General features: G+C 34.9%; 1 protein-coding gene and 1 long non-coding RNA gene across 5 annotated transcripts in view; one reads left to right on the top strand and one right to left on the bottom strand.

Moving 5' to 3' along the window:
- LOC111049971 overlaps positions 1–14,427 on the top strand; it is a 152,870-nt gene that overhangs the window by 66,631 nt on the left and 71,812 nt on the right. The window lies entirely within an intron of this gene.
- LOC120353790 overlaps positions 1,492–14,427 on the bottom strand; it is a 61,275-nt gene continuing 48,339 nt past the window's right edge. Inside the window, exons 4-6 of one of the 2 annotated variants that reach the window (XR_005572595.1) lie at positions 12,784–12,975; positions 11,493–11,606; positions 1,492–1,610 (exon numbers count right to left, since the gene is read on the bottom strand). This is a non-coding gene — a long non-coding RNA (uncharacterized LOC120353790). The remainder of the gene's footprint in view (positions 1,611–11,492; positions 11,607–12,783; positions 12,976–14,427) is intronic. The other variant, XR_005572596.1, reaches the window with a different exon arrangement.

The following is a 14,427-nucleotide window of genomic DNA, read 5'->3' on the forward strand; positions in this document are numbered from 1 at the left end:
ACACACTTATAAGATAGGGAATACAATTTATTCCAATTCGGAAGTTATGGCAATTGCAGTATTGGCGAATATACATTTAATCAATTAAAATTTCGATCGGTAAATGAGCAAACAAGGTTTTGGACCTGTATTCATTTGAGATCCATTTACTGATAAAATCATTATCATAATTTGATATCTTGTAAATATTATTATACATTATAGAGCTTACATCCATTAAATATAGAAGTAACAGTATGAGAAGCTTCCTTATCAGTATTTTTTGATCCACATTCTAAAATTCATATTCGATACTCCTATCTATGAAAAAAATTATGTGAAAATCTAAATCCGAATAGATCATCCATTATTATGGGAAAGTATTCCTCAAAATTCGAGACTCAAAAACAGGAGAGGAATGTGAAATTATTGCTGAGATAGGAAAAGAAATGTGAAAGGAAAGAAAGTGGTTATCTTCGAATTTTATTTCGGCAATTATCCTTACTCAGATTACGGCAAAGAAATTGCAAAAGATTTCCAATTACCGTATTACACTATTATTCTACAAGAATCAGTCACACATTGCATATTCATGAGAATATACGTAACATTTAGGCATGGAAGTAGCCGCCAATTCCGTTTTGAAAGTGAGATCGATTCATTCACCTCCATAATAATTAATTTCGTTTGATGAGCTATAACAGCATTGAACTTGTTCGATTGCAAGGGAAAACAATGAGTGAGAAGAACAGGTGAGGCTCATTGGAAAAACAAACTTGACCTAAGAAGAGACCAGTCGTCTATCAATGGGTGAAAGTCTCATGAGTCCGTGTAGCAGGAAGTGATGTGACTTTTGTGGTCAGCTCTACTGTATCATCACGTGACGTACGGAACGTTCCTCCCTGACTTACTGACCCTCTCATTGGCTGCTGTCCAGTTAGTTGTTTGTCAACTCAACTTTCGTGCACGACAACTCATGAATTCTCATTCTACCCAGACCTTTGAAATAGTTATGACAACCTACAATTTATATGTAGAGTACTATAATCATAATTAAGGTCCTCTAATTTAAAGATGATCCATTAATGATGGTTTTCGTCAACCGTTCAATTTTAATCTAGGATCAGTAGAATAGCCTTCTACACAGGTGGGAAACTTATTCAAGCTGTTCAAAGCTGATAAGCTAAAACAAGTAGCCTACCTATTCAAAGTAGCTGATCTTGCTATGTGCAATTTTACTATGAAAGAGTCATGAGGGTGTCAAATTCCCCAGAATAAAATGAGTTTAATGAAGTCCCTAGAGCCAATCAAGAATTTTATTTATCAATAATGAAGTCCCTATAGAGCCAATCAAGAATTGAAATCGATGTTTTTATAATCACAATGTAATCATGTGATTTTAATGCATGTAATGCATCAATGCATGTATTTTATTGATGGACTATTATGGATAAAATGAGAATAAAATCAGAATAAAATGAGTTTAATGAAGTCTCTAGAGCCAATCAAGAATTAAAATCGATGTTTTTATAATCAAAATGTAATCACAGCATCAGTGCATGTATTTTATTGATGGACTTACCACAAATTTTCAGCTCTACCTTGTCCACTTAGCATTCTCATTATCTCATCTGAAACAGACATCATAGATATCCAATGAAATGTGGGTTCCAAACCATTATTACCCATATCTAAGATTAAAGCCTAATTTGTACGTGAAGGTATTTAACGATAGCAACATGATAATAAAGCTAGTGATGCAAAATCTAACATTAGGAATTGATCATCATCGATTGTTAAGCTCAGGTGTGTCATTTTCATCTATGAAATTTTCTCAGCATGGTTCAAAACCGCAAGGCCTGAAATGTGTAGGCCTCACATTTGGGTCATTTCGAAATTTTATTAGGAATGGAACTCAATAGCTTCTCAAAACCATATTCATGTTTTAATGACAGTGAAGTCTGGATTCGAAGTAGTACGAGTTTCAGGACCACTTGCAACCACTAAGGCTAGGGCCTTGCTGGTGTTCTATGTAATAGTCTAGTATAATCATAGACCATACTCAGGTACTACTGTAATGTAGTGGTTTTATTAAAGCCCGGAACTGCATGATCAGTAGTCATGAAACGTAACCACCAGACCACAAAGCTTGGCAGTTGGCAGTAGTCCGAAAATATGGAGTAACAGGATTCGTTTCGTATCCACAGTAAATTGATTCAGCCAAGTGCCTCAAGCCAACTAAAACTGCATAAACTATAACTGAGTATCGGTACTTCGTTGGACAATTTGCAAAAATCTGTTTACGTTCCGTTGAGCGCTCTCGCGATTTTATGAGACGGGTTTGATTGAGAGTGTACGGTGTGCGGTGGGCATATGGCATGGGGCATGGACAGTGGCTAGAGTCGTGTGTTATCCACACTTTCTCTGATCGATGTTGCTCTGTCCTTATTTGTAACACTGGCTAATTTATTATCTAGTTCTGACGTGTCACTGATAGCATTCACAGGTGATCGCGATACTGTTATTCCACATATCACATAAATTCACTCTTCAAGATATCCTTCTCCAACTAGATCACGGTTTCGTACACGAATTTGGAGAAAAATACATTGACTAACTATAATATCTATTATTGCTAAAGATGTATAATAAAAATGACTAATAAAATCGCAATGAGCATGGGTAAGCGTTGCTGCAATAAGTGAATTTGAGGAATAGGCATTATCATTGATGTGATTATCATCAATTCACTAATTGGATAACTTATTCTTTAAACATTACCGTTCCTTTAATTGGAATGTTCTATCTTGTTCCAAAATATAAACATTCGTATAAACGTCTTGCTGACCAGAGTTTATAGGCTATTGAGAACTAATAAGTTCGTTATGTAACCCTCCAACAATTTTGGTCATAACCAGTTCCTACTAGCCTGCATAGTAATCAACAGCTACATGTAGTTCTTGTGTCACTGTTTGCATGCTTATACTTGTCCTGCTAGTACTATCTATTATCTAGCAGGAATATGTAGCACTTGCAAACTAATGAAAATTATAAAGTCAGTAGCGCGCCTTTCTCGACATTTCTATTATTATACACCCACTGCATTGAAACAGGAGAATAACTTCGTGAATTGTAACATTAACATTCCCAAGATAAACTTAAAGACTCAATTTAATAAATTGTACTTTGATTGCGAAATACGAATACTATGTTAATGTTTGTTGCAGTAAATTAAATATCGATGTTCAATTATGTAGCTGTTTGAATGCAAATAACTATATGCTTGAATTGGAGGTACAGGTATCGTATAATAAGAAGATCGATTAGACTCTTATCTGCCCCTCAGTCAGGTAAATAATGCTAGGAATGCAAATTTATTCCGATTCAATACATTCACCATAAGCTTCAGAGTTGAAGAGCCGCCAAAAGTTGAAAATGCCAGGATGCCACCAACCAACCTATTTCAAATGTTTGTGTACTATTACAAGAAGTAGTTGTAAGTAAGTTCATGACCCAAGAGGCTACTGCTTGATTTCAAGACCATGATCAATAGTGAGTATCCCACAAAATCCTCAGTCCTCAGTATGTAGATAAAGAAGGAAGTACCTACAAAGAATAAACAATGAGAAGATATGGAGAATGAGAAATTATATGTGTTTCATAGAAGCTCTCCAACCTCCCTTTTCCTCATCCTAATCCTTCAAACCTTCTCTCAAATTCTGTATCATGTCCTGAGATGGTTTGGTTGAATTCACTGACAATAATTATAATCACATCAAATAATGGTGGATCTCAATCTTAAATATGTCAGGGTGAGCTCAATCATAATAAAGTAGTGTTAATAAGAGTTTCGGTTCAATACTTCATTTCAAGTAGAGTCAATAGGAGTTCACGGAGAGAATGGCTTGGATATAATCACATAATATAATGATTTGAAGCGTTAGTTGCAGTTAGCTGCTTCCCAATTTCAGAGCGATGAAAGCCAATGGAGCTGATGATTATTGCCGAAGAGTGTTTTTGTGTGAGAAGACGCAACAGGCAGCACTGCTGTCTGCATTCAAGTCCTCTGACGGGCCAACCAAATGATCAATCATAGTTGAATAGATTGTTTGCTGTAGCGTATCGGTTTGGCCTATTCAACATAATGCAGAGAGTGCAATTAATCGGTCGGTCAACCTGGCATAGAGAAACTGAGGTCGACATTCACTTCTGGCGCATTAAATAGAGATGCGTACTAGAGATAGGCTGATTTCATTGCAGTAATAACGCCTCCTATTTGAGAACACGTATACCTGCTCCCCAATACAGTCTTCAATGAGCCGCTTGAATGATGCCACATAATAGGCTTAAATACTGAAACGATTCTCAATTGAACCTTAAGCTGTCTAGAAAAAGGTTACTTGCATTACTGTAGCACATATTCAGTACAAGATGTTTCAATGCCTGGTCTTATCTCAGACCCGGACTGAAAGTAGTTCTAATCACAATTATTATTCGTTCTTATCTTCTCTTCACTCTCACTTGCAAGTAGTGATTTACCGCTCGAAACGTTTAGCCTAAGTAGCTGAAATTGCAGGTTGTTGAAAATAAGTTGAAGGCTACAAATAAAGAGATGCCCCTGTAAACAATGACAACGCTCTTATTGGCACATTAAGTTCAACTTAGCATTCTAAATCACAAGTTTCTCTTTCCCAACGCTTACTGGCCCAACTAGCTATGTGTTTAGCTGCTGAAAGTAGATCAAAGAGTACCAAATATTAGAATTACCTGTGTTGAAAATGATTCAATTTGATTCAAAAATCCATAATTTATCAGATTTGAATTTGAATTCAAGATACTGTAACATATTTTTTTAATGAACAGGAATATTTTGGAGAGGAATTGATTGAGTTTGCAAGCCTTCACGAGATTATCTAATTTGATCAAAATTCTTTGCAAGCTGATCTCATAAGTCTAAACTTTTACGAAGGTGAATGAATGAATGTATGAAGATAATTTGTCAGGAGTAAGAGGAGTACATTCAGAGGATACATTGTTAGGAGGATACATTCAGAGTTAGAGGAGAGGATCGAACCAGGAAGTGATCTCAGTAAAGCATATAACAGATTGGAAACTTTACAAGGATGATTGGGAGCAGTTATCCTTCCAGAAGAATCTCTAGCACACGTCACTAATCTTTGCATTTGAAAAATCTCAATTAAAGAACCTGGCGAAACCATTATTTCCTGGTTTCCTTCCAATAATAAACCTTGTTTGAGGATACAGTTTCAAATCATAGTTATCTATGAGAATAGAAGACGTATCATTACTCGTTGTATAACTTGACCACGCACTTGTTCATCAGAGCAGATCGAGCAGCTGGCAGTGCTGAGTGCAGACATTGAACTATGATCAATCTCGAGAATCGATAGGACAATAGTCTTGATAGAATCAATAGTCTTGGAGTAGGAGTGCAATCAACCACAGCTGGCACTTCTCAGTGTTCTCTGAGTACTATTACGTGCAAGTCTCGTGGGATTATAATTTGCATTATCTGTCCTCACTATTTGTTGCGCATTATTTCTCCATTGAGTGATGTTGGAGTAGGTCACTTGGCGTTTTTTCCTGGTCGACAACTTGTTCTATATCAAACACTTCACAGGTCACAGCTTTCATTATCGAGCGAATAGAGTAATAAGTAGTATAACAACTGATCATCTTCAACAACAGGCAATTATATAAATCTCCAGCAAAGTAAATGATGAAAATCTGAGGGACTATTATTGTTCTAGTGAATAGAGTTACTTTATTTTTTACGGTAAATTCCGAAAGTGTAACGGAGGCAATAAAAATTATCGTTTGATTGAAACAGATGTGCTCATATAGGTGCATATGCATATTCATTTATTGTTGTTGCAGCGAAATTATTGTTGTGGCTTTTGTCCATCTCGGTGCCTCAATCTGATTATGTGATTTTCTCACCCTCTTGTACAATTTTCATCTGATCACATATGACACCACGAAAAACATTTAAATTTAAGAAATAAAAATATTTTTAAGATACTATTCATTCAACTTGAGTAAAATAAGTATATGACATTATTTTACTTTTCGTAGAAAAAAATATGTCAGGAGGGTGACGTCCTTCTTCCCTAAGGCAATTTTCTATTCTGTTCAGGAAGCTCTTCCACACTAGTTCCAGTGAATCATCAGATCGACGCCACCTCAGTAAGTATCGCTGCTTTCAAGTCATCTAAAGTGATTTTTATAAGTGGTGACATTTGAAAGAGCAAATTTATCGACATAAACCCCGTACTTCAGACGACTTGAAATCGTACTGTGGTGGTGTTGATCACTTAGGATACACCAGAATGAGTGTGGAAGAGCTTACTGGACAGAATAGAGAATTGCTTCAGGGAAGAAAGATGTTAACTTCCTGACATAATTTTTTCTACGTCAAGTGAATGTCATATACTCACAACTATTTTACTCAATCTTAAAAAATAAATCTGAAGTATAAGATTTGGTTAATCTTAATTATCTTAAAAAATAAAAATTGTTTTCTAATTTCTAAAATGTAAATATTTCTCTTGGTTACTCAGTATTTCCATATCCATTCTGTGAACAAGGAGCTAAGTATTTTCTCAAAGAGTGATGTCATATTCATGCCTCATACGAGCTACTACGCGAGTATCATTATGTTCATTGAAATCCAGTTGAGTTTAAATTATCTGGCATACACAAATTTAGCTGTTTCAATGAAATAATGAAGAAGTCCTCAAACAATCATTTCTCAAGTAGCAGGTGTTTTCGAGAAGCCAATATTTATTCAACTTTCGATCTTCGTCTAATTTCCCAATCTTGTTAGGCTACACCGTTTAGTGACTCGTATTTCACCAGCTCCAGAACTGGAATTTGTTAATGAATTGATCGGATTAAGGACAAAGTTGCAGCTAATTAGGCATTTGAGAGCGAATTTTTCCTGATTGTGAAGTAGAGTCGAAGTCTGAACAAAGCGATTGGGCCGCAAGACTGGACATTGCCGTAAAACGGGAGTAAGTGCGCGCGCAAGAGTACGCGACGCCGACTTTCACTGCACTGGACACAGTTGCATTGCATAATCCGGCTGCCGGCTAATTAAGCCCAGCCTTGCTCGAGTTTTCAAATTTCCACTTGGAGACAATAAATGCTTCGCCTCGCCACACGACCAATTTACAACCTCTGCTCTGCTCTGCTCTGCTCAACCACTTTCTTCCCTTCACGCCGTAAATCGCCACCGAAGACGACTCTATCGGTGCAACTCTCGCCAAAAATGTCTTTCAGCTATCATCGACGTTTATTCTCGCAAACAGCCCAATCATAACGGATCCTATTGCCATCTCTTAATCCTAGCGCTCTTCTGGAACAACGGTCCACCTTATGGAGATATTTCAGGCATCATTTACAATTTTCAACAGTTTTGCACAGTGTGATAAAATTGGCTAGTAATCATCACAACGGTCGATATTGGCAGAGTTCAATCGAAGGTCCAACAGTTTCTCACCTCTCACTCATCAATTATGAATGCATCAAGATAATAAAATATTACGACCATATGTATGTGTTACACAGCAGTCAACAATAGTTATTGAATAGATAGTTTTTGTTCATAGCTCTTGTATACTTTTATTAGTTTGAAATATATTATTATCCATTAGCTTGGCGTATTTTCATCCCTGTTGTTATTGTTTATGGGAATATTACTTCCTCAATTCTCATATCAAACCTTAGACCTAATCTGTTTTCTTGAATAAAAGTGTTTTCTCTAACATTAATGGTCGAACATAAAAGATTCTAACTAGTGGTAGCAAACATTTCAAAAACACTAAATTGATAATTCTTTCGTTAATTTATATTAAGTGAACTTTGAATACAAACATTGTGATACAAAGTTCACTTTGTACCATACAAAGCCCATACTGAATGATTCTACATAGCATTCGGTAATTTTCAGTAACATGCTCCACATCCATAATTCGAGCTCACGTCCGACCGCTTCGGGAGGATTCTTGATAGAGAAGTAGATTCTTAGTAAATATATGATATATGACATTAATAAATTGGCTATATATATATATATATATATATATATATATATATATATATATATATATATATATATATATAGTATATAAGTTTCTTGAATGAATACTGTAGTTGAAATGTTGGGGCGATGTTGAAGCAGCCGCAATGCGTGGCTGTTCCCCGGTTTCCGATCGTGTTGTGAACTAATAGTGTTTGTTGTTGCTTCACCCCTCGGCTCAACCAGACTACCACCTTTCACCTGAAACCGCCGCTTCTCGATTCGTGCACTGCTGCTTCACACAAAGCAACCAGCAGGCACTCCATAGCACCAACCAAATAGTAATTGAACGATGATGATTTATCATTGAATAGTTTTCAATTCTCTGCTCAATAACTTACAATTGCGTGGCTGCTGGGTGGTCTATTCTTTGAATTAGGGCTGGTCAGGAGTTTTCATGGTAACGGCTTCGCTGTGTATTTGAGTTAAATTCATTGTAGACAGGTAGAATAATTGTAAGAAGTATTACGGTTTGCAATAGTTTTTCGCTGGAATCAATTCCCGATGCACTAGTTTTTGAGAGATGGTAGCCACTCATTCAGATATTCCTGCATTCAGGTTTATTCCACAGTAGATAGGATGAAATATTACTATTGCAAGAGTTTTATGTGGACATCGATTCCTGACACTCAAAGCTGGTCTCATCAAAGATGGTTAGCAATACTAACATTAATAAATTGGCTTTCAGCTGGAAGGTATCATTTTTTTACGACTACAATCACAAGGAATTACTTTGGATGGGATTTTCTCTTGAGAGGAAGTTCCATCATCATAGGGGACATTTCTTTCAAGGTTCAATTTAATGGAACACTGGAGCGATTCCCAGAATTCTATGGAGCTCCTTGTATAGATAATGGAAGAACTGACTGCAATAAAATATGTTGTATCCACTGAGCAAATTTAGTTGTATCATCTTCGATGAAATAGTTCAAAAAGTATTTGATTTGACATATTATTGTAAAGACAAGCAGATTCACACTCTTTTTAAAAATACCTTTATTCAAAATAAGCAGAGAGAAATTTCTTATAGACTAGGCCAGGTAAATCTCGGTATAGATCTATATTAGGCCTGTATCTTTTGAATATTTCAACTCTTTTAATTGCTGCTACTATTTCTGGAAAAATAGAAGAACGATTTCTCAGTGAATTCATTCTGCTTTATGAGTCTGTAAGTATATCTCTCCTTTTGTATGGAGCAGTTGGACTACTATTTCATAGCTCGTAATAAGCTAATAATAATAGTAGGTGTAGAATAAAGTGCAATAAAACAGCAAGAGAAGTGCTGTTTATGAAAGAAGTAGTGAAGGTAATACCAACCGTTATTTGAATTGCCAAGCTCACCTTTGATAGATTTCCATATATAATTAGCCAAGCTAAAACCTGGTTATGCTCACATTTATTGATAGGAGATAGTGAGACAATTTCCGTATTTTTACAACCCGTACTTGGATGTAATAATGAATAATTGATTGTTCATGGAACACTGATCATTAGGTTTTAGTGCCTCTCGATGTAGAGCATATATTCAAAGCGAAATAGTGATGCAAAAGTTAACGGTAAAATAATTAACATCATAATTAATAATATTATAACTCATTCACATTATTTGACTTTATACTTGCATTTATACAGCGGATGCCTATCCTTTCAATATTAAGGAAATATGAGCTTATATAGCTTCAAACTCCATCCATTTTAAACGGTAAAATGAATATACCTATTATTCTGATTCATCGATGATGCTAAGAAAATTATGATAATGCAGTAGGCCAATCGATTTCCAACATTCGGTTTAGAAAAAAATCACTGCGGTCTGAGTCCATTTTCATCTTGATTTGAAGAGATGAAGAATCAGGAAAAACAAAATACAATATGCATTAGACAAATATATATGTGTGTTGATGTGGACTATGTAAGCAAAATGTGCCTTCACTGAATATGTAAGGGTGGGAAAATGAAAAACAAGAAAAGATCGTACAGGTTTTTGATATTTAAAACAAACAATAAATTATTTGTACAAAATTAGAATTATAATTAGAAATAACGAAATAATAATAAACAGATGAATATTTCAAGGGCTACTCGCTTTGCTGGTAGTGAAGATTCATTTGTTGTGGTTAATGAAAAATTTATGAACAATGACTCAGTAGTCACCTACCTCTATGAAAATGGCTTCCCACTTTGGCATCCACTGGTTGAAACACGACGTTAATTATTTAATTAAAAATAAAAAAAAACTGATCTAATGAAGTGGGTTCAGATCCCTTCCTATTTAATAATACAATTCTCTTTAAAATGCCCGAACTGTGACAGGAAAACTGTATTATAAAACAAGAACAAAATCTATCCCCTTCACCAGAACAGCCGGACTTTACTCACAGTCCTATCGAACGAGCTCATACACACACAAAAGTAAAATTTTGGGTATTAATATATAACTCAGTCAATGCCAAACATGAAGCCATTTCAAATACATATTTTTATCAGTCGCACAAGCGAGCACGTTTGTTATCAAAAACAAAAGAGAAGCTACAATAATTTTGATAACAAATGAAATAAACAATCCTTCTGTCGATGACACAAATTGTTCAAAGACAAAAACACTGTTCATTAAACTTTTCTAAATTAAAACTCTAAAATCCTGATCAATATGAGATAAATATATGATTCATATATATGTCCCATATGACCAGGTGACAACTAATCAACCTGAGATTCGGATTGTACCTCGGCAATGGTGATTGATATACTACCTAATCTGTACCCACTAGCCACTTTCAGCCCACCAAATATGTTTCATAAATTTTCATCTTGTAACGATGTTGAAAACATCGATGTTGAAAGAGCTAATAATTATGTTAATTTAAAAAATGATATAGCTAAGAACTATATTACGGTTCAGCTTCCGTGATTACTACCTTTCTTTCAGTTTATTGCTGATGAAGTAACTAAATAAACGTAGCCCATTCTCCAAACTCCTAGAGGACGTGTCCTTGGAGCAATGATCTCTTTTTCGGCTGGATCTCATAGCTTCAACGTGGAAGTGGCATTGATTTGCTGGAGAAAGGAGTTCAGGAACAACGTCCTCAGGCTTTGAATTCTCAAGGCTTCCAATTATATAGTCGCTGATTTTTGAGGTCAATTTGTTGAATAATCTTCCCACCCCCAGAGCACCAAGTGCTCTCATTGCTGTCCTTTGTGCGTTAAAAAAAGTAAACAAAATGTAATCAACTGTTCTCAAATAAAGCTGGACCATTAATCATACCTTACACTCACATTATAACTCACACTCCAATCTTAAATGAACTATTAAACTTGAACAAAAGAATTTTCAACTTCGCGCAAAAACAAGGTGCTAGATCATATAAGGTTGAACAGTATCCACGAACAATGAAAGTATTATATTACTGACCTTAATATCTTAGGAAACTTTTATTATCATTCAAACCAACACCCCATAAATGTCTGACATCTCAACACACGCCAATAGGTCGACTAGATCTCATTACGAAATCTCGGTTTATATCTAGAAATATAATATTTATGAAAGTAATAAAATGTCAAGGCACACTTCAAAACGTTTGCTCTTACTATAGTTACATAACAGTTTTCTTTTGTAGTCTACAACTCAACTACCTGAACGCGTAAGTCTACTATGTGAGCGGACTGGGCAATACGTGTGGGTAATGAAATGAATACCATTAGAACGTCTGATATAATAATATGCAGTGGTCATGGTAACATTTTTGACTTCAACTTCCAACATCTCATTCTTTCTATTCAGTCACCCACGAAAAAACTCTCGTTTGAGAATAAACTTTTTCCGATGATTTTGGCAAATGAGGTCGAGGATTTACTTGCTTTCACAGTTGAGTCACCGTTCAATATTTCTCATGATTGGATCAGTGCAATTAAATTTAATCAAATTTCTCAAAAATCATTACTTGAAAGAAATTGATTTTCTATATTGACACTATTTTCCTAAACCGATTCCCATGATAGATCATAGAAACCCTATTTCTCATTATAGATCTTCTACAACATACCAACTAATTTTACTAGATTTTAAAATTGACCACTGAAATATAATAATACATTATAAATCAAGTTTTATAATAATCATTCTCAGTCATAAGATTGAACTGAAAACTAAATATTATCTCTGAATGACGCATTTTTCGTTCAAATTATAGGATGTTATAAACAGATTGCTGATTGTTACTCGCTCTTTTCAGCTTCTTATCAACCATGCATTTAGAACCTTGCAATGTTAATAATGTTTTTTCTCGCTTCATCCGTCGAAGAATATCTTACAAAGTGTGCTAATCATACAATTTAGGTGCTGAAAACTTATAATAAAATAATTTTCAAGAGTGTACTTTATTGGTTCAACAAACGAACCGACTCGTACGTTGTTAGAAACGTAAATTGATGTGGTCTTTTTTCGTTACCATTCTCCCTGCTTGTGAATGTTAGAATTTGGAATTTGAAAATAGAACGTGGAATTTTGAACCGACTCGTTCCAATAGATCTGGGTCTCGTTCGGTTCCAAATTCCACGTTCTATTTCCAAATTCCAATTTCAGAATTCCGAATTCTAACATTTACAAGCAGGGAGAATGGTAACGAAAAAAGACCACATCAAATTACGTTTCTAACAATATGGCTTACACGAGGATTGGATACACAAGATATTTAACTCACTTTAACAGCCTGTAACAGATCCGATGGGTATCAAATCAGTGCAAAACATCCTTATAGTTATCTATCGAATCACCTCGCGTGAACAAGTTGACCTTTATCATGGGCCGTTCATTTTTGATGGCGTTTACCCATGCCATGCAACTCAAGTTGCATCAGCGGGGTGCAATCTCATGGCTTCGTTTCCTTCACAACCTGAAACGATATTGAATCATTCTTGAATAAATAAAATTCCAATTTGATATCATAAAGTTCATATTACTACTATGTTTGGTATTGAATAAGCCTCGGTTACAAAACTGCATACGCTGAGATAACTTAATCAAAGTATTGGTTAATCTTTATTGGTCATGACTTCTTACTCTATTACTATTATTACATAATTTCATTCTGTTACATTTATATAATAAATTCCTGGAAATTGTGGATCAATCATCCAATTTATGAACCTTTGGTTTCATTGGTTTTGAAAGATGTTCATTTGTTGAAAATAATTTCAAAAATTTTTATTTTTATCAACTTACATTTCAATGAACTTTAAAATGATTTGGAAGCATCAGAAAACCCGTATAGATCTTTGAACAATATTTCATTTTTTTAATCAAAGTAAAGCAACAAAATTCATCAGGAAATAAAACGGATTTTTTTATTGCTAGAACCAAAGTTTTAATTTTTAAATAATTTTTCGTAAGGAAATTTAAAAGAGTCGAGATTATGAATATATTAATTATATAATATCAACCTCAAAGTGTTTTACTATGCATCAGGCGATAAGTGGATTTTGAAGCTCAATTTGAAGCTCAGCTTTTGCAGGCCGGACACAGCAATGTCTCCTAGCTACATAGGTTAAAGAAGTTATTGACTCTTTGAATGTTTCTAATTTTTTTATGCCTATGAGTGCATAGATAACATATATTTCCTTAGTACTACTGTGTATTTTTTCGTCTCTAGAAACATTCTATTTAAATGTTGTTTGAGGGAATGAATGATTTTGAATTTCAATAACTCAATCTTTGAAATAGTTGACACACACATCTGACGTTGACATAATATGCGTAACATCATTAATTTATAGTATATTCCATTCTTTGATTTCAAAGTCAAAAAATGTAAATCGAAAGAACGATGCAAACTTAGTATCGAAACAACGCCTTTCCTTATACAGCAAATGAAATACTACTATTTCAGTTGTGTTGTGTGTCATGCTGTGGTACTTTTCCATAATGAAAACAAATTGAAATTGTAACTAAAAGTGGTTGACAATTTCAATTTGTGTTTTCATAATGAAATACTCTTGTTACGGTATATTATTCCACTGGCCACTGTCCATAGATGCATTGGTTACTGGAAACAGTGACGACAGCTGCAGAAAACATCAGAACCATAAATTCTAGAAAGGATAGTATCGATGTCTTCTTGCACGAAAACATGGAGAGAGAGAACGAAAGTTTTCTGTTGTTTGTTTTTATGTAATGAATCCAGAACACAATTATATTGGAACCAGATCGAAATTATTCAAGAGGTATTTTGTGTCCCGTGGGCAGTACAGTATTACTTAGCCGGTTGTGAAACAAACAAGGCATCGTCGGTCGATTTCATCATGCGTTACAAAATTAAAACGGATCGGCGACCGGGATATGGGCTGCA

The sequence above is a fragment of the Nilaparvata lugens genome, chromosome 1 (genome assembly GCF_014356525.2).
Source record: "Nilaparvata lugens isolate BPH chromosome 1, ASM1435652v1, whole genome shotgun sequence".
Classification (NCBI taxonomy): Eukaryota; Metazoa; Arthropoda; class Insecta; order Hemiptera; family Delphacidae; genus Nilaparvata; species Nilaparvata lugens.